The following is a 19346-nucleotide window of genomic DNA, read 5'->3' on the forward strand; positions in this document are numbered from 1 at the left end:
TTTAATTCTATGGCATTCATATTTTGCTCAATATTAAATACAGATACATCAATATGTAGCTGATAGAGATCGTTAATAAGAAACCATCTGCAACTTTATTATTTTCATAAAAATATTACAATGGTCCTTATGAAAGCTAATCACATAGCCTTCTTGTGCTAAACATGAAACAGAAATCAAATTCCTGCTTGCTGCAGGCACATAATAACAATCTCTAAGAAATAAATCTAATCCTAACGGTAATCACAGAGGGTAGGTTCCCACGGCTACAGCAGCAACTCTTGCTCTATTCCCGACGTGTAGGATCATCTCCCCATCCCTTAGCCTCCTGCTCTCCTCAAGACCCTGCATAGAAGTGCACAAATGAGCACTAGAACCAGAGTCAAGCACCCAACTGGATGCAGAAGAAATCGTAAGATTAGATTCTAAAATGAGCATACCTCCAGAAGGACCATCCTTCTTGTTCTTTAGGGTGGTCAGGTACGAAGGACAGTTCCACTTCCAATGGTTATCTGATTGGTAATGAAAATATTTTCCTTATTAGCAGCCTTCTTCTTCGGTTCTGTCTTCTTCTTCTTGCCATCCACCTTTTGCTTCTTCGCAAACTTCTTTTCTTTTCAAAAGACTTTTTCTTGGAAGAATTTCACTCCACAGTAAGAGCTGAGCTTTTTGAATCCTTCATAGAAAGCTCAGCCATAACCAGCATGTTCATTAACTTGGCTAAGGTACACTGCATCTTATGCATATGAAAGTTCATGATGAACTGACCATATGCATCGGACAAGGACTGAAGGATCACATCAATCTAAAAATCTTTGTCTAAGATGATACCGAGCTTCTCAAGCTCCTCAAGATCCTTGATCATTGTCAAACAATGATCTTGGACTGACTGCCCATCACACATCTTGGTCTTAAAAAGTCTTTGACAGACTTGATACTTGACCGCGTGACTCTGTTCACCAAACAACTCTTGCAGGTGAGCCAATATTTGACGAGTAGTCAAAATATTCTCATGTTGGCACTGCAAGTCATCAGACATTGCACTCAACATGGAGTACCTTGCTTTGTTATCATCATCCATCCACTTTTTCAGAGATGCTCTCTGTTCAGCAGTCGGACATGCTGGCATGGCAGGTGGGTCCTGGTCCAAGACATGAGTCAATTTTTTGGAACCCAAAATAATTCTGTAGTTTCTCAACCAGTCTTTGAAATTGGATCCAGTCAATCTGTGGGTGTCTAGTATTTTGGTTAGGGGGTTTGAGGCAGATATGTTTCCTGTAGAGAGTCAAAAGTTTCTAGTTAGATTTTATAATCAGACTTAACCAATTTGTTTAGGGGTTTCATTTTTAAAATAAATTAGATTCTCATTATTTTCTCAGATCCCTACACTCCCTTGGTAGAGATGTGAAAATCTCCATGATCAGTGATTTTTAGTGGGTGGTGCGGTCTCACCGACTGGCTCACCACCTCACCTAACAGTTATTGGTGATGGATCAATCGATGAGTGGACAACTCTTGTCCAATGATTCTCTACTCATGGTGCACCCAAAACTAGATCTCTAGTTCATGAAGCTCACTGTGTCTGGGATATTGCTCCAATCCTTAGTTAAGTCAGACCCACCATTTGCACGAACTAGATTCCTGATTGGGTCCCTCACCGTATTCGAAATATTGAGCCCAACCCATCCTCTAATTCATAGCATCCAATGCCTAATGGACATGGTTGCATCTTCCCGGTGCAATTGAGCTACTGTAACCAGTCGAGAACAATCAACCCCGGGAAGGGCCCGCACATCCACAATGGTGGAAGACCTAGACTTAATATTTTCTTAGGAAGATTTGATTTAGATCTCATTAAACTTGACTTAATATAGTCATAACAATTATGACTAACCTAGTGGCATGGGTCAGCTCGAATTGTTAGCCACCTCTAATCAAAATTGAGTCGACACATATGGCCAGGTAAGTGAGACCGATGGGAGAGATATGCCATTAACTCGACAAGAATGTATTCGAGTCGAGTAGCTCCTAATTAAAAATCAGTCGGTCGCATCTGCCCAACTTACCTTAGACACTAAATTATCGAATCAGAACTAATTAGGTTAGCCTACAATTCAGGCTCTAACCACTGAGCCAAATTAGGTCTTAACTTGATCGGGTCACATCTAAATATGATTCGACCTTGATCCAGACTTAATCCCATTAGGCTGGTCAATTATTAGCTTTCATGATCCCACCTAACCAACTCTTGATTTGGTTTGATCAACCGCTAGACCTAATTGAGCTATCCAAGCCCGAACCCAATTTTATGAAAATATCTTAGATCTGAAATTCTCAATTTTAGACCTAACTTAATTTTATAAGCTTAATTCATTAATTAAATTTGGGTTCATAAACAAAGCATGTAAAATAAATCCTAAGGTTTCAGGATCTAAGATTTTGCAGAAAAGTAAGTTTTGATTTCTGATTAAGGATGAACACACGGCACCCCTACATGTCATATGAACACCCCATTGAATGAGAAGAGAGGGTCTTAAAATCTTACTTCATTCTTATGACCAGACGGCCATGAGGAACACCTTAATCAGAAATATAAATTTAACTACAAAACTAGTTAGATCTAAATTAACATATCACATATACAATTTAAGATCTAACTAATACATCCTTTGCATACATCTCATGTATCAAAAATCAATCTAATTAACATGCTTTCAGATCTGATACATCATATGTAATATCTAAAAAATAAGATTTAAATTAAACTATTCAAAATTAAATCTATTCTAGATAAGTTACTAGAACAATTCTACAACTAGTCTAGGCATGCAGCAAATCAATTTTATAAAAAAACTAAAATTTTATTTTCTATTTTTTAATCTAATTATAACACTTATAACATTAGAGAAATAGAGAATAAATTTAATTTAATTTATATTTTAATCTCATCACAACATAAGAGTTAAGACTATTCACGGATTCAACTAATCCTAGTCTAGTCATGCATCTTATGCATATTAGATCTTCTTAGATTTAATTTTAAATATTTTGATTTTAGATCCTATCACATCTGATATAATATCCAAAATCTTTAATATCAGATAAATAAAAATTAAAATCAGATCTAAATTAGATCTGAAATAGAGCCAATAACCTAGCTCTGATACCAGTTGAAGGAGGAAAATCGCTTTTCCTCTATAGGATCTTCTAGATTTCATCAAATTTGGGGCAGAATAATTTAAAAAAAAAATTATCCTACATATATTTTAGATCTAAGTCTCTAGATCTAATCTTTATATCTAATATTAAGTCTAAAATAAATCTAAAAGGGATGAGAAAACAAGTAATATCTCAAGGGTAATCTGATTATCCTGTAGATGATCTCTGCACAGCCCGAGGTTCTGATGTAGCCACGCAAGTGCTTGGCCTCTACTAGTATCCACTTGGATAGGATCTGGAACATCTTCTCCTCATAAATCTATACTCCAAAAATTAGATCTAAATCTGATTAGAAAGATCTTCAAAAGTCTTCCTGAAATTGGAGCAGTAGCCTGTCGAAGAAGTCTTGCAGCCTTTTGTTCCAGGCATCACCATGCCTTGGATCTTTGCCAGATGGACGTCCAACTCATTGGACGTGAAGAGAGGAGGAAGAAAAATAGGGAGGATATGGAGAAGAGAGGAGGGGGTGGCAGCTATTGGGTTTTGTGTATAAAACAACTTCTTCCTCGAAACCCTAGGCGCAGCAGGGTTTATATAGACCCTGTATGCTGCGTAGTACCACATCGTTCAACCAATCAAAAAATTCTAATAAATTTTTAAAAAATTTTGATTGGTGGAGTGATATCATCTGATCATATTAGATAAGAATCCCACCTTATCTCCAAAAGATGGCACCAACATTGGATAAGCACAAATAGAGGTGGCACCCAAGAGTTTAAATTGATCAAGACTCTCCAATCCTTATCCACTTGGGGCACCCACTTTAATCCAATTGGACTCACACCATAATCTGATTATGGCACCCAATTTGATGTGGCTTGGCTTGTGGATACTCCATAAAAATCCTCCAATGAGCCCTCTTCAGTTTAAGACCCATATATCAATTTTTGACAGTATCCTAAAATGAAATTGGCAGGTGCTAGGAATTAGCAGGTGTTGTCTTAAACTGATCTCATGAATTAAGACAAGCCTTTTCTGAGCTGGACAAGCTTCATTTAGACTGAAAGAAATCTTTCTAAGGTTCTCTGGATGAGTCAAATCATATTTGGCTCAGTAGAGATAGAAAAGATTACACGAGGAGAAAGTTAAGCTCAATCGTGTGCTAGCACGATTTCCTTGAACCTAATTGGATCTTATCCAAATCAATTGGGTTAGCCCAATTGATGACATCCAAATCCTAACCCTTGTTTGTGTGACCCAGTTAGGTTCAATTTTGTATGATAATGAGACATGTCGTTATCTCATCATCGACATCACCAAAACTCCTTTCGATGGATCAGAACTCTTCTGATTCAGACAATTAGAATGATCGATCATCAATATCATTCTAATTGCTACCAAAAATCACCAGTGACACCTAGCAGTATGTGGTGGCAACCCATCAGAATTGAAGATGAACCTCTCAGTGCAGCTTCCTGTGTGATTGAGTTCCTCTATTATGAGTCTCGACTGAATTAGGGTTAAGGTGAACTCGTCAAACCCAACATCAGTCATATGAGTTAATCGATCGATCCGAGTTCGATGTGAAACCTTAATAGAAAAATTTTTTCCATTATTTTACTCTACCATGACCATGGGCTTAAGGACTCAATCTTTCAATTATCATAGGACTACTCCTCTCATCTACCGAGGTTGATAGATCCCATCTTGGTGCAACCTAGTTCCTACAATGAATATGCTACAGCCAACATACACCTCAGGATTTCGAATGGCTAGGAGATCGAGTTGTAGTGTAGTCAAACTATAATACACTCAAGTTGAACTGTCGATGCACCTCAGGTCAAAGAACTAGACACACAACTGCAGCATCGAGCTAGTCATTGACGAGAAGATAGACTTTCTTATGACTGCTCGAAGTAGTCACGCTCAGTACTCTCATTCTCAATGAATATCTGTACTCTCGCTCTGATGTCTCCATACCATAGACTCAAGATACATCTATCCTAAGGAAGCGATTGTACACTAACCTTCCGGATCGATCACCATCCTCGTGATGATCCTATGGTCAGGAGCAGTTTATGAGTTAGTTATGTAAATTCATGCCTTAAATTTTCAACTCTTGAAAATATAAATTTACCTTCCTAGTAACTCAAAGGATATATCACAGACACAATGTACAAAATGTGATAGAAGAATAACCCTTTTATTCATTTATAGTCAAAATTATAAATTTGCCCTTAGATCTGTACAGGAATGTGTCAGCTGATCTGGCATCTAGGGTACACATCTAATATGCATCCTTGAAACCAATCATTTGATCATTACAGATATGATCACGATGTTGTCATTAGGACACCATGATTATCAATCTAATTTTAACTTTAATAAAAATTAAAAATACATAGAAAGTAGCGTGTCAGGTCGAATTCACAAAGAAGGTAGGATTTTGATTTGAAATTTTTGATTTTATAAAAAAAAATAAAATTTTGAACAAAGTAATTTAAGTCAGAAAATAAAAATTAAAAGTACAAAAAATAAATCAGATACTAAAATCTACTATTTAGATTCTAGCTTCTATTTATAATAAAAATAAATAATAAAAATTTAAAATATATAAAATAAATTGGTACTAAGATTTTTTAACTAAATCTTAGCATCTACTTGTAATAAAAATAAAAGACAAGAATTTAAAGTGCAAAAAAATAAATTTTGCATTAATTAAAATTAAAATTCAAGTATAAAAAATTTAAAAAGAATAATAAAATAAAATAAAAATAAAATTGTAACAAGGATTTGATGTTGATCAGTTCAGCCTCATCGAAAAGATGGTTGATGATCCTCCTTCTTTCGTCATACTCCATAGAGCGAACCCACTTTTCTCCTTCTTCTCTTTGGGTCCCTAAACCTCTATTTTTTTTCTCTATTTTTTTTTAAGTTTTTACTTAATTTTTCTACTCTCAAGACTTATTCTTGAACTTTCTATTTATAGGTGAATTTTTCATCTTTTTTTTTTGATAGAAAAAAGAGTCCTAAAACCCTTAGAAAACATATTTTATCCGTAAAAAATTTTCTGGCCATCAGATCAGCTTTGGACCGCTCAGATCTACCCAAAAATCATAGTTTTAATCTTTATCAATGTCAGATTCAACCACAACCATTTGATTTGGGTTCAAATTTGTTTTGGGTCATCGAATCGTGCAGTTTAACTCTTTATCAATGTCGGGAATGATGCTGGCCGTTCGATCGCATGATGGATTGAGTTTCGGCCATCAGATCATGCAAAAGCTTTCTCTTATCAATCGATAATGAACAGCAGCCATTGAATCTGAGTCAGGATGATTGTGGACTGTTGGATCGTGCAAAATCATCTCAACCCACCGTGAGCCGTGCCTGTGGATCGTGTATTATTTTTGATGGACCGCACCCTGACTCTATGGACCGAGCGATCGGTTCACCATGCACTGAAGGTTATAAAAATTATTTTTTAAGATATTTTGACTTGATTTTTGCTCTAATTTTTGCCTGAAAAATAAAAAAAATATGCATTAATTTTTTTTAAAATTTTTTATTATTTTGATGCTCAAATTACTCAATTAAATTAACATCTATTTTTTTATAAATATGTTCTAATTTTATATTTTTTAAAATTATTTATTTTTATAAGAAAATTTAATTTTTTCATGAAATTAAGTTTTTAAGAAGATGTTAGCACCATAAAATATCAAAAAATTTTAAAATAAATATAAAAATATACCACTTGTCACACCTTCCAACTTGAACTTTACTCATCCTCAAGTAAAGAAAGAATTTAGAATTAAGTACCATTTAACTTAAAATTTTAAATTTCATCAAATAATTTTTAAAAGAGCCACTGATATTCAGTAGAGCATGAGTGAGGTATATCATTGAGATATTAATACTAATCAATATGGGAGTTAAGCTAAGAATACTAAACTTTTTTTGAATTTTTTTTAAATTATTTCTATCTTTATCTTCAAATCATTAACCTTCATACGGACAAATATATTGTTACTTCCATCCTTCATTTATTGATTAATTTTTTTTTTTAATGTTGTACTGTTATTGAGTGTCTTAACTTATTAAGCTTTCTATTTGACTCATGTAGCAAATTTTCAATCAATGACTTTCAAATCAGATGGTTTTAGGGTACTAGGTATAGAATACCCCTTGGACCTACTTGCTCAAATCAAACAGGCTATGAGTTAAAACTAGCTTTACAATAAAGTTTCTTTGTCCTTCATATCTTTTGATGTGAAACTCAATGCTTGCTTAAGTAAAGAGGCCCGGTTACTCAGCATGAAGTACTTAAATTTTTTTTTTAATATATATATGAAGAAAAATGTATAGTTACTCTACACAAGCCCATAAGAAGTAAACTCTTCTTTGATGTTGGTGTAAAAAAAATTTAGAAATACTCAAAAAAAATTGTTTAAGTTCTAAACTTAATTTTTTATTAAGTTTTCTTAATACTTGATCCCTCAATATCTCACAAACTCTCTGGTTTATGCATCAATTTTCTTTTAAAAATACTTGGTTTAATTTGATTCTTAAGTGTAATCAGGTGCTTAAATGCTAAATACTAACTTACTTGAAGATTTTAAAAATTTAAAAATTTTTATTATTCTCCCTCCAAACTTAATCGATATTGTCCTCAATGGAGTAGGAAAATGAAGGATACATGCAAAGAGAAAGAAAAAGAAGAGATGCCACCTGATTTAGAAGTCTTTTCAAAATTGGTTCTCCCCCAACTTGATCATATTATCTTCAGATCTCTATAAAAGACACTAAGTAAAACTCGATTAACCTAAACAAAATACAAAAGATAACAAAAACTAAAAATTAAAAACTGAATTTTCTCCCAGGAAGTGCTAAGTTTATCGTCTTCAGCCAGACCATCCGATTCTTTCTCACTTACCCCTATCCTATGTCGAATATTGGATTGACAAATTCAAATGATTTTAGATTGCTAATCTCAAGAAGATGGCCAATCTTCAAAAAATATTTTATATCCTTCTTCTTATTTTAAAAAGATAATTCATAAACCCATTCATAGACCCTTGTTTGTTGAGAATTTCTCCTATTTGTTCTTCTAAAATGCTCATGAACTGAGTTTTTAGGTTAAGAGTTGAGTTCGATGCAATGGGTGCTAAAAGGATGCCACTTGATTCTAAACATGCATTCTTAGATGTGATCAAAGATGACTTCAGTTCTGAAGGAGGTGATGATTCCAGAGAAGAAGGACCAGTTTCTAAGGCTGAAGGGAATGAGATTTTTGGTGAATATAACTCGGGTAACTCATCTGCTCTCTTCTTTTTTTTGTTCTTTTCACTCAGATCAATAATAATTTTAAGCTCAAGTTCTTCTATTGGGTTAGCCTCAATATTAACATCCTCTTCTAAATTCACACTTTGGCTAGCATCAGTACTAGTCTCTTTCACCTGATCTTGATATGAGTCCTTAAGAATCTGATGCGTAGTCATTGATAGCACCAAAAATAACTCTACTCACTACGTAGATAGGATGAGTCGAGATCGTATCCTCAGGGACCTTGGGGTAAGTTGAGATTGTAAAATAAAAGAAAGAAGCATTGTTTTGATTTAGAAAATAAATTATCTTAAAATTGATGTAATTAAAAAATAAAGAGCTCGGGAGTTTTGAATTAATTTTGCACTAGTAAAGTTGTATCTCTTTTTTTTAATTAAATTGATATGATTAATCTTATAAAAATATCTATCTTTCCTCGGTACACCCCATACCCGTAGATCATGGTATGTCTCCAGAAAGTACTAAATAAACAACTCTTCTTTCCTCGGCACGCTCCGTACCCGTAGATCACGGCGCATCTCCGAAAAGTAAAAGTTGGTCCTAATATTAATCTAACAGGAAAGCATAAATAAAGCATATGAAAGAGAGCAAATAAAGAACTCATGATGATTTAAATAAAAAGCATAATCTTTATTACATATAAAGAAATACAAGAAAGTTTAGAACAATAAATCCACTCTGTGTCGTTACAAATTTCTTCTCCACTCTTGAGACTGCTAGCCTAGCTGCTCATGGAGTAGTCCCTTTCTCTTCCTCTATGCAAGGCTCTAGAAGAATTTCTGGGATGATCCTCAAATGAGAGTACAAGAGCCTTTTTATAGGTGTTAGGAGGGAGGAGTTTTACATGATTTTTTGATGTGGGACTAAAGAAAATACTAAGGACTAAAAGATGGATGGATGAGATGGAAAGATCACAAGCAGATAAAGAAAATACAAATTCTTCCTCTTGAAGTATTTCCAAGTATTATATTTTTTTTCTTTAATTTTCAGATCCATCTGCCATCCGTCTGTTCACCAGCACAACTCTCTGTGAACCCGCCATGCCGCGTGCCCGCGCCCGCGCCCACCGCGCGCCCCCTGTTAGGCTTTTTGATTACAAAAAGAAACTTTTGTTTCTTTAAAATAATACCTATATCTTTTTTGGGTTCCTTGCATAGTATCTTCATTTTCTATAATACCGTATGCATCCTTCTTTTATTTTAATTTTTTTTTTAAGTCCAATTTTCTTCAAACTTGAGTCTTTTTGATCTGTGAATCGGACTCTTTGTATCGACGATCTCTTTCCTATAAAATATAAAAAGAAGCATCAAATTCTTAATAAATAAAATAAATTAAATATAATTTTTTACTTTAAATGACTTAAATTAAGTGTTTATCATACTCCCCAACTTGAATTTTGCTCGTCCTCGAGTAAAATAGATATACCAGCATTATGTACCGACTCGATCTTGAATCAAAAGTTAGGTTAGGCATCCCAAAAGGTAGATGATACCTGGTCAGACCATTAAAGAGATACTTTATTGGATTATCAATTTGATCTAATTAGTGGCTGAGTATTAACTAAAGAAATTTCAAGAATTTTTCTTTCACCAACTCCCCACTTTACTCTTTAAATCCTCTAACTTAATGTGAGAGAGGTTTATTATCTTCTTGTAATTTAGTCCCCTTATTATCCGCTATTTTTTTTTTTTAACATTGCCCACCTTTTTACGTGAACCACAATGCTTACTTAGGCGAAGGGGTCCGGTTACTCAGTAGGAAATCAATGTATTTTTTTTTTAAATAAATTTTAAGGAAAATTTTTACGTACTTTGACCTTTCCACCTAATCTCTCATGAAGCAGATTCTTTATTGAGATCAGTACGAAGAGGATTATAGAATCACTCCTAAAATTTGATCTAGTCTAAACCCTACCATTCATTGGGTTTTCTTAATAATTTATTCCTCAGTATCTCTAAAATTATCTTGACCGTTAATTATTCATTGATTAGGATGCCTAATTGACTCTTAATCAAAATAAAATTTGGATACAAAAACTAATTATTTCTGACCATACTCGAGGATTTGATTAATTTTCTTCCCCTCCAACTTAATCTACATTGTCCTCAATGAAGTGGAAAGCAAAGAAAATAAAAGGGGAGAGTGCACCTGGGATAATTTTACTTCGAAAGTTGAAGATAGCTTCATTGATTAATAGGCTCTTGTTCTAAATTTCTGCAGCTGCAGTAAAGTAAAAAAAAATATGAAATCGTTGAGTTGCCTCCCAACAAGTGCTAAGTTTTACGTCTTCAGCCAGACGTCAAGTTTATTATTCATTATAAAGTGGATCACACAGGTAGATGGTGTTGATTTGTTCTTTATGTGCAATTTTATCTACATATGGCTTTAGACGTTGGCCGTTTACCTTAAATGTATTGCCATTCCGGGGGTCATGAATTTCAATTGCTTCATGTGGAAATATTTGTGTGACAATGAAAGGTCCATCCCATCGGGGTCGAAGTTTATCGAGAAAAAGGCATAGGAATTGAAAAGCCATACCTTTTGATTTAGCTCAAATGATTTTCTAGAGATATATTTGTCATGAAATACTTTGGTTCGAGCCTTGTAAATTCGTAAACTCTCGTATGCATCGTTGCGAAGTTCTTCCAGTTCATTGATTTACAACCTTCGATTAGAACCTGCATTCTTTATGTTAAAATTAAACATTCATATGGCCCAGAGTGCACGATGTTCTACTTCAACCGACAGATGGCAAGCTTTGCCATAAACTAGTCAGTAGGGTGACATACCGATAGGGATTTTAAAAGCTATACGGTAAGCCCATAATGCATCATCTAAGCGAAGAGACCAATCCTTTCTATCGGGCCTTACCGTCTTTTCTAGGATATGTTTAATCTCCCTATTTGACACCTCTACCTGACCATTAGTTTGGGCGTGATATGGTGTGGCCACTTTGTGTGTAATATTATATTTTTTCATAAGTGCTTCAAAATATTATTCGTAAAATGAGTCCCCCTGTTACTAATGATCACCCTTGAGAAGCCAAATCGACTAATGATGTTTCGTTGGATAAAACTAGTTACAACTTTATTATCATTAGTCTGTGTAGCTATTGCCTCCACCCATTTTAACACGTAATCAACTGCCACCAAAATATATTCGAATCCAAATGAGGCTGGAAAAGGTCCCATGAAATCAATCCTCCAAACATCAAAGATTTCTACTACTAAAATGGGGCTCAGTGGCATCATATCCTTCTTGGATAAATTTTCTATTTGCTGACATTGCAGACAACTTCGGCCAAATTCATATGCATCCTTGAAAAGCATTGGCCAATAAAACCCACTCTGCAGCACTTTTGCTGTAGTTTTTCTTCCACTAAAATGTCCCCCACATGCCGAAGAATGACAAAAAGTGAGAATGCTTTGAAATTCACTCTCGGAGACACAACGGCGAATAACTTGATCAGGATAGTACTTGAATAGTTCAAGTTTCTCTCAGAAATAATGTTTAATTTATGAGAAGAATCGATCCTTTTCTTGTTTTGTCCAGTGAGAAGGTACTTGTCCTGTTGACAAGTAATTGACAAAATGGGCAAACCATGGAGGATGGCTAGAGGAGATTGCGAAAAGTTGTTCGTCAGAAAATTTTTCTTTGACCTCATCTATGCCTATCGTGTGTTCAACTAAGATCCTGGAGATGTGATCAGCTACCACATTCTCGGAACCCTTCTTATCTCGAATTTTCAGATCAAATTCTTGTAAAAGAAGGATCCATATGATCAAATACGGTTTAGTATCTTTCTTTGAGAGGAGATGTTTCAAAGCCACATGATCAGAGTAAACTAGAACCTTAGATCCTAACAGATATGAGTGAAATTTTTCAAGGGCGAACACTACTGCTAGTAGCTCTTTTTCTGTTGTGGTGTAGTTTAATTGGGCATCGAAAAGAGTCTTGCTAGCATAATAGATCACATGTGACTCCTTATTGATTTTTTGGCCTAAGACGGCACCTATTGCAAAGTCAGAGGCATCACACATAATCTCAAATGGAATGGACCAGTCAGGGGGTTTTATTATGGATGTTGTTGTCAGGGCTGTTCGTAATGTGTTGAATACTTTCAAACAGTCTTTGTCAAAGACAAATGGTGTGTCCTTGGTCAACAGATTGCACAGGGGTCTTGAAATCTTGCTAAAGTCTTTGATGAAGCGTCTATAAAATCCGGCATGACCTAAGAAGGATCGTATTTGTCGGACCGAAGTAGGGGGTGGTAGTTTTGAAATGACCTCAACTTTGGCTTTATCTACCTCGATCCCTCTTTCAGAAATAATATGTCCTAATACAATTCCTTTCCGCATCATGAAATGGCTCTTTTTCTAACTTAGGACGAGATTTGTTTCCATACACCATTTAAGAACTTTGAAAAGATTATGGAGACAATCCTCAAAGGTGGTTCCAAACACAGAAAAATCATCCATAAAAACTTCAAGATATTTGTCCACCATATCCAAAAAAATGACCAGTATGCACTGTTGAAATGTAGCGGGTGCATTGCATAGCCCGAATGGCATACGCCGAAAAGCGAAGGTGCCATAAGGGCAGGTGAAGGTAGTCTTTTCTTGGTCATTCGAAAATACAGGTACTTGATTGTACCCTGAATAACTATCAAGAAAATAGAAAAAACTTTGTCCTACTAACCGTTCTAAGATTTGGTCGATGAAGGGCAATGAAAAATGGTCCTTCCTAGTAACGGTATTTAGTTTTCTATAATCTATGCATACTCACCATCCAGATGATATGCGAGTGGGAAGTGGTTCACCTTCTTCGTTCTCAACCACAGTAATACCTGATTTCTTAGGTACTACTTGAGTGGGACTGACCCATTTACTATCGGATATGGGGTAGATGATTCCAGCATCTAACCACTTTACCACCTCTTTCTTTACTACTTCACACATGTTTGGGTTCAATCTCCTCTGCATATCTCGATGGGGTTTGGCATTTGCCTCAAAATGAATATGGTGCATGCAAATGGAGGGGTCAATTTCTTTTAAATCGGCAATGGACCAACCGATAGCCTCTTTGTGTTCCTTTAGAATACCAACCAATTGTGCTTCCTGATTAGGGGTCAAGTCTGATGCAATGATTGTCGGGAGGGTGTCATTGGGTCCTAGAAATACATACTTGAGCGTAGCAGGAAGGGGTTTCAATTCTAACGTAGGTGGTGATTCTAAAGATGGGATTATTGGTGTACTGACTAATGTGGGCAATGGCTCATACTTGATTGTCTATGGAGGAGTGGTTTTATCGTGTGGTGTATCCAACAAGGTGTTAACTTTTTTCATATATCCTTTAAAGTCATACACTCCAAAGTGAGCCAAGCAAGTATCTAAGGGGTCTGGTGCTAGAATTATGGGTGTTGCATCTTCTATAATATCTTCTAGTGCATCTACTTCGAAGCAACTATCCATTGATGATCCTTGGGAAGCACTAAACACATTCAGTCTCACTTTCTTATTCCCAAACGATACATCCATGACTCTTGTCCTACAATTAATGCATGCATTTGCCGTAGCTAGGAAAGGTCATCCTAAGATAATGGGAATTTATCTTGGGTTGCCACTTAGTTCCATGTCGAGAACCAGAAAATCAACTGGAAAGTAAAACTCATCTACCTTGACCAAGACATCCTCAAGCATTCTACATGGTTCCTTAATTGATCTGTCGGCTAATTGCAGTGTGACGGATGTGGATTTCAGTTCTCCGAATCTAAAAAGTTCATACACCGAACTAGATAAAAGATTCACGCTTGTCCCTAAGTCCAGAAGAGCTTTTTCAATGTGATAATCTCCTATAACACAGGAAATGATGGGGGCTCCTGGGTCCTTAAGCTTTGGAGGAGTGGCATGCTGGAAGACAGAACTAGCTTGTTCAGTGAGGTGTACTTTCTTTAGAATTTGTGATCTAGATTTATATTTTTGGGTGCACAAATCCTTCAAAAATTTGGCATAAGCAGGGACCTGTTTGATTGCGTCTAAAAGGGGAAGATTAATTTGGACTTGCTTAAATAATTCCAACATCTCGTCGAGTTTTCCTCCCTTCTTATCTGCAGGAATAGGGCTTTTCAGGGCATCCAAAAATGAGGCTTTAGGCAAGTAAGATGATTTCGGTACAGTTGGTTCATTCTTTATTTTAAGATCCTTCTTGTTCTTGAGTGATTTGGCTTCGGTTAGAGATTTAGGATCGGTCTCATTGGTTTTACTAGTGTGTTTAATGACCTTCCCACTTCTCAGAGTCATGATTGATTTAGCGTGTTCAGAAAAAGCTTCTGGAGTATTAGAGCTCTCAATCACAAATTACCCTCTTGGGTTGCTCTCGGATTGGCTAGGTAATTTTTCTCCTTCCCTCATACTGAATGCAGTCGCTAGTTGACCTATTTGGATCTCTAGCTTAGCAATAGATTGTGTGTGGGAGTTAAGGGTCTGAGTGTTGACTTCTAATCGTTCTAGTGCTTTCAGAATTTTTTTCTCAAAAGCTGAGCTTTGACCAGTTGTAGACAGTTGAGGAGCATTTTGAAATTGATGGTATGGTCCATGCCTATATGTTGGGTCCTGATATTGAGGTCGAGGTGCGGCAGGGCCAACCACTGATTGTGGTCTCCAGAAAAAATTTGGATGGTTTCTCCAACCAGGGTTATAAGTGTTCGAATATGGATCGTTTCCTGATCTGCGAGCTTGTTGGACTTGAGCTTGCTGAACCTGCTCATGCACAAACTCAGGAAATTGAGGTGCGGCTGGGCATTCACTAACAAAATAGTTCGGACTTACACACAATGCACAAACTTCTTGGATTGGGTTAGGTGGAATCGGAGATTGTCCAGTATTTAGAAGATGGTCTAATTTTTGGGACAGTTCATCTACCTTACTGTGGATATCCATGACGTTTCCAATATGATAAATTCTACTTCTTTTTTGTTGAAGCATGGGTTGTTCTCTAGAGGTGGCAGACATATGATGTAGGAAATTCTCTCTAAGTGTTTCAAAGAGCTGCCAGGCTTCATCCTCACTCTTTAGCATGAATGTCCCACCACATGATGCATCAACCATTTGTTGGTGTTTCTTTGATAGACCATCATAAAAACACTGACAAAATTGCTATTTAGGGACAGCATGGTGTGGACATTTACGAATGAGGTCCCTTAACCTTTCCCATGTCTCATGAAAAAGTTCACCCTCTAATTGGGAAAAACTAGTGATACTTTTCTAATTTGATTTGTTTTTCCAATTAGAAAGTATTTCTTGAGATATTCTCTCTGAAGATGTTCCCAAGTTGAAATGGTTATAGAGTCTAAGGAGTTTAACCAATGCTTGGCTTTGTCCTTAAGTGAGAAAGGGAACAGTTTCAACCTAAGGACATCATCGGAGAAGTTTTGGATTTTTACTGTGGAACAAATTTCAAGAAATTCATCCAAGTGTTTGTATGGGTCCTCGTTACTAAGTCCATAGAATGATGGCAACATTTGAATAATGCTAGACTTAATCTCATATTGGGTAGCTTCTACTGGAGGTGCTTGAATGCATGGAGTGTAGGTATACAAGGATGGAGTGAAATATTCTCTCAATGAGTGTGGAGGATTAGCCTCACCAGGTGCAGCCATGTTTCTAACTCGGATAGTCCTAAGAGTCTTTTCTAATTCTTCGTCTAATGGTTGCAAGTCGGGTTTTAGAGATCGTTGACCTAACATGCAACTAAAAGGTCTATGTAGGACTATCCTAGTCTGTTAAGGATTACTTTTTTTTATTTTTATTTTTTTATTAAGAGGAGAAGAGAAGAGAGAAAAGAGTTCTAAAGAAGAGATCCTAAGAAGTCCTAAAACTAATAGAAGAATTAGTTGTGGTTAGATTTTAATTACAATCAAGTTAGCATGCAGTGGACTCTCTATACTAAAGTTACCCTAGTTCTAGACAGCTCCTAACTGTAGTTAGCCTTCAAGCCCTCCAAGTCGGAGCTTGACCAACCAACTGGCCAGATAAGTGTAAGGTTGGTGGGAGTCCCCCCGTTGCTTTCCTTAGACACCAATTAAATTGGCCAGGTCAGCGAACGGAACCAATTAAAAATCACTTTTCTTTGGGTCCAGTCGTCCCGTAAACCACTTGCCTAGACACCAGCTAGCTGACCAAGTCTAACCTGGTTCAACTCTCAGGGTCACTTGTCCTAATGAGCTTGAAATCTTTAGGGGTCAACGTCTAATTAATTTTAGATTAAGGTCTAGGTTATACAAATGTAAGGGAGTGATTTGTGGGCCAAGGAAGGGTGATCAAATCTCCACCTTATCTTAGTTAATGGGTTGCGCCCTTAAAGTTAATTATGGATATGCAATGCAAAGAAACAAGGTGTCCAATCAAGTTAAAAATTTTTATATTTGAGGTTATGCTATTTTAGTTAAGTGTTATGAAATGTCAGTGGTTTTTTTTTTTAGTTCAATCGTGCCAAGGTTCCCGGCAATGGTGCCAAATTTTGATGCATAGTCATTGATAGCACCAAAAATAACTCTACTCACTACGTAGGTAGGATGAGTCGAGATCGTATCCTCAGGGACCTTGGGCTAAGTTGAGATTGCAAAATAAAAGAGAGAAGCATTGTTTTGATTTAGAAAATAAATTATCTTAAAATTGATGTAATTAGAAAATAAAGAGCTCGGAAGTTTTGAATTAATTTTGCACTAGTAGAGTTGTATCTCTTTTTTTTTAATTAAATAGATGTGATTAATCTTAGAAAAAATACCTATCTTTCTTTGGCACACCCCGTACCCGTAGATCATGGCGCATCTCCGGAAAGTACTAGGTAAACAACTCTTCTTTTCTCGACACGTCCCGTACCCGTAGATCACGATGCATCTCTGAAAAGTAAAAGTTGGTCCTAATATTAATCTAACAGGAAAGCATAAATAAAAGCATATGAAAGAGAGCAAATAAAGAACTCATGACGATTTAAATAAAAAGTATAATCTTTATTACATATAAAGAAATATAAGAAAGTTTAGAATAATAAACCCACTCTGTGTCGTTACAAAATTTCTTCTCCACTCCCGAGACTGCTAGCCTAGCTGCTCATGGAGTAGTCCCTTTCTCTTCCTCTATGCAAGGCTCTAGAAGGATTTCTGGGATCATCCTCAAATGGGAGTACAAGAGCCTTTTTATAGGTGTTAGGAGTGAGGAGTTTTACATGATTTTCAGATGTGGGACTAAAGAAAATACTAAGAACTAAAAGATGGATGGTTGAGATGGAAAGATCACAAGCAGATAAAGAAAATACAAATTCTTCCTCTTGAAATATTTCCAAGTATTATATTTTTTCCTTTAATTTTCAGATCCATCTGCTATCATGAGCGTCCATCTGTTCGCCACTGTGTCCGCCAGCACAAACTCCCCGCGAACCTGCCATGCCGCGAACCCGCCATGCCGCGCGCCCACACCCGCGTGCCCGCACTGCCGCACGCCCGTGCTGCTGCGCGCCCGCACTGCCGCACGCCCGCACTGCCGCACGCCCGTTAGCTATTAGGCTTTTTGATTACAAAAAGAAACTTTTGTTTTTTTAAAATGATGCCTATATCCTTTTTGGATTTCTTGCATAGTATCTTCATTTTCTATAATACCGTATTCATCCTTCTTTTATTTTAATTTTATTTTAAGTTCAATTTTCTTCAAACTTGAGTCTTTTTGATCTGCAAATCGGACTCTTTGTATCGGCGATCCCTTTCCTGTAAAACATAAAAAGAAGCATCAAATTCTTAATAAATAAAATAAATTAAATATAATTTTCTACTTTAAATGACTTAATTAAGTGTTTATCAATTAAATTGCTCAATAAATTTTCATCATTTTGATACTTAAAATTACTCAATTAAATTGACATCTATTTTTCATAAATATACTCTAATTTTATATTTTTTTAAAATTATCTATTTTTATAAAAAATTTAAATTATTTATGAAATTAAATTTTTTAGAAGATGTTAGCATCATAAATTATCAAAAATATCTGCAATAAATATAAAAATATGTCACTTATCAGCTCTCAATTAAAAATTACTTGATCAAATCTGTCAAACAAATCTATCAAACTTACCTTAGACACCAACTAGTTAATTAGTTTCGATTTGGTCCATCAGAAAATTTGGACTCAACCACGGAGCTATGATCATGGTCCATTTATTAGGATCAAATATATGAACTTGATCAAACTTCAACTATTGAGATTGATTTAGAAAAATTATGACTTAATCAAACTTTAAATCCTTACCTAATTAGCAATGAAACCAGAGATCAAATCTCTAAAAATCTGAAACAATCCTTCGCAGAGGTCTGGATGTCCAGATCCTCTACTTTGCATATGCACGAAATGCTGCAGAAAAATAGGATGAACTCTGATCAAATCACCTTCACAACCCAATCAAATGAGAAAGGAGATGTGCTGGTGTGACACCTCACACCAGCAAGGAGAACATCCACAAGAGGGCCCACGACAAGAGAGAAGAGGCGGCACCAAAGGGGAGAGACCAAAGAGAAGAAGGAAGGGCCTCTCTCTTCTCACGCCTCTCTCTCTCTTTCTCTCTTCTCTCAATCTGATTTATTTTCTGTGCATCCATAGGTAGGGACCCTCTCTATTTATTAATGAATCCTATGACCCGATAAGTATAGGACTCCTAACTCAAACATGCTTTGAATCAGTCCAATACTCATGAAAGAAGGATTCCTACATGAGATAGTATTGCCATCACATATGACAACTATATTGCACCCAATCCCTCACCCACATGGGATGCCCATAATAAGGAAGCTT

The 19346-nt window shown here is 36.0% G+C and overlaps 1 non-coding gene across 1 annotated transcript; it reads left to right on the forward strand.

Moving 5' to 3' along the window:
* The first annotated feature begins 15669 nt into the window (after positions 1–15669).
* Positions 15670–15774, forward strand: LOC140853515 (small nucleolar RNA R71). Its single transcript, XR_012136585.1, has one exon. It is a non-coding gene; the product is annotated as a small nucleolar RNA R71 (small nucleolar RNA).
* The last annotated feature ends 3572 nt before the right edge of the window (positions 15775–19346 follow it).

The sequence above is a fragment of the Elaeis guineensis genome, chromosome 13, assembly GCF_000442705.2.
Source record: "Elaeis guineensis isolate ETL-2024a chromosome 13, EG11, whole genome shotgun sequence".
Lineage (NCBI taxonomy): Eukaryota > Viridiplantae > Streptophyta > Magnoliopsida > Arecales > Arecaceae > Elaeis > Elaeis guineensis.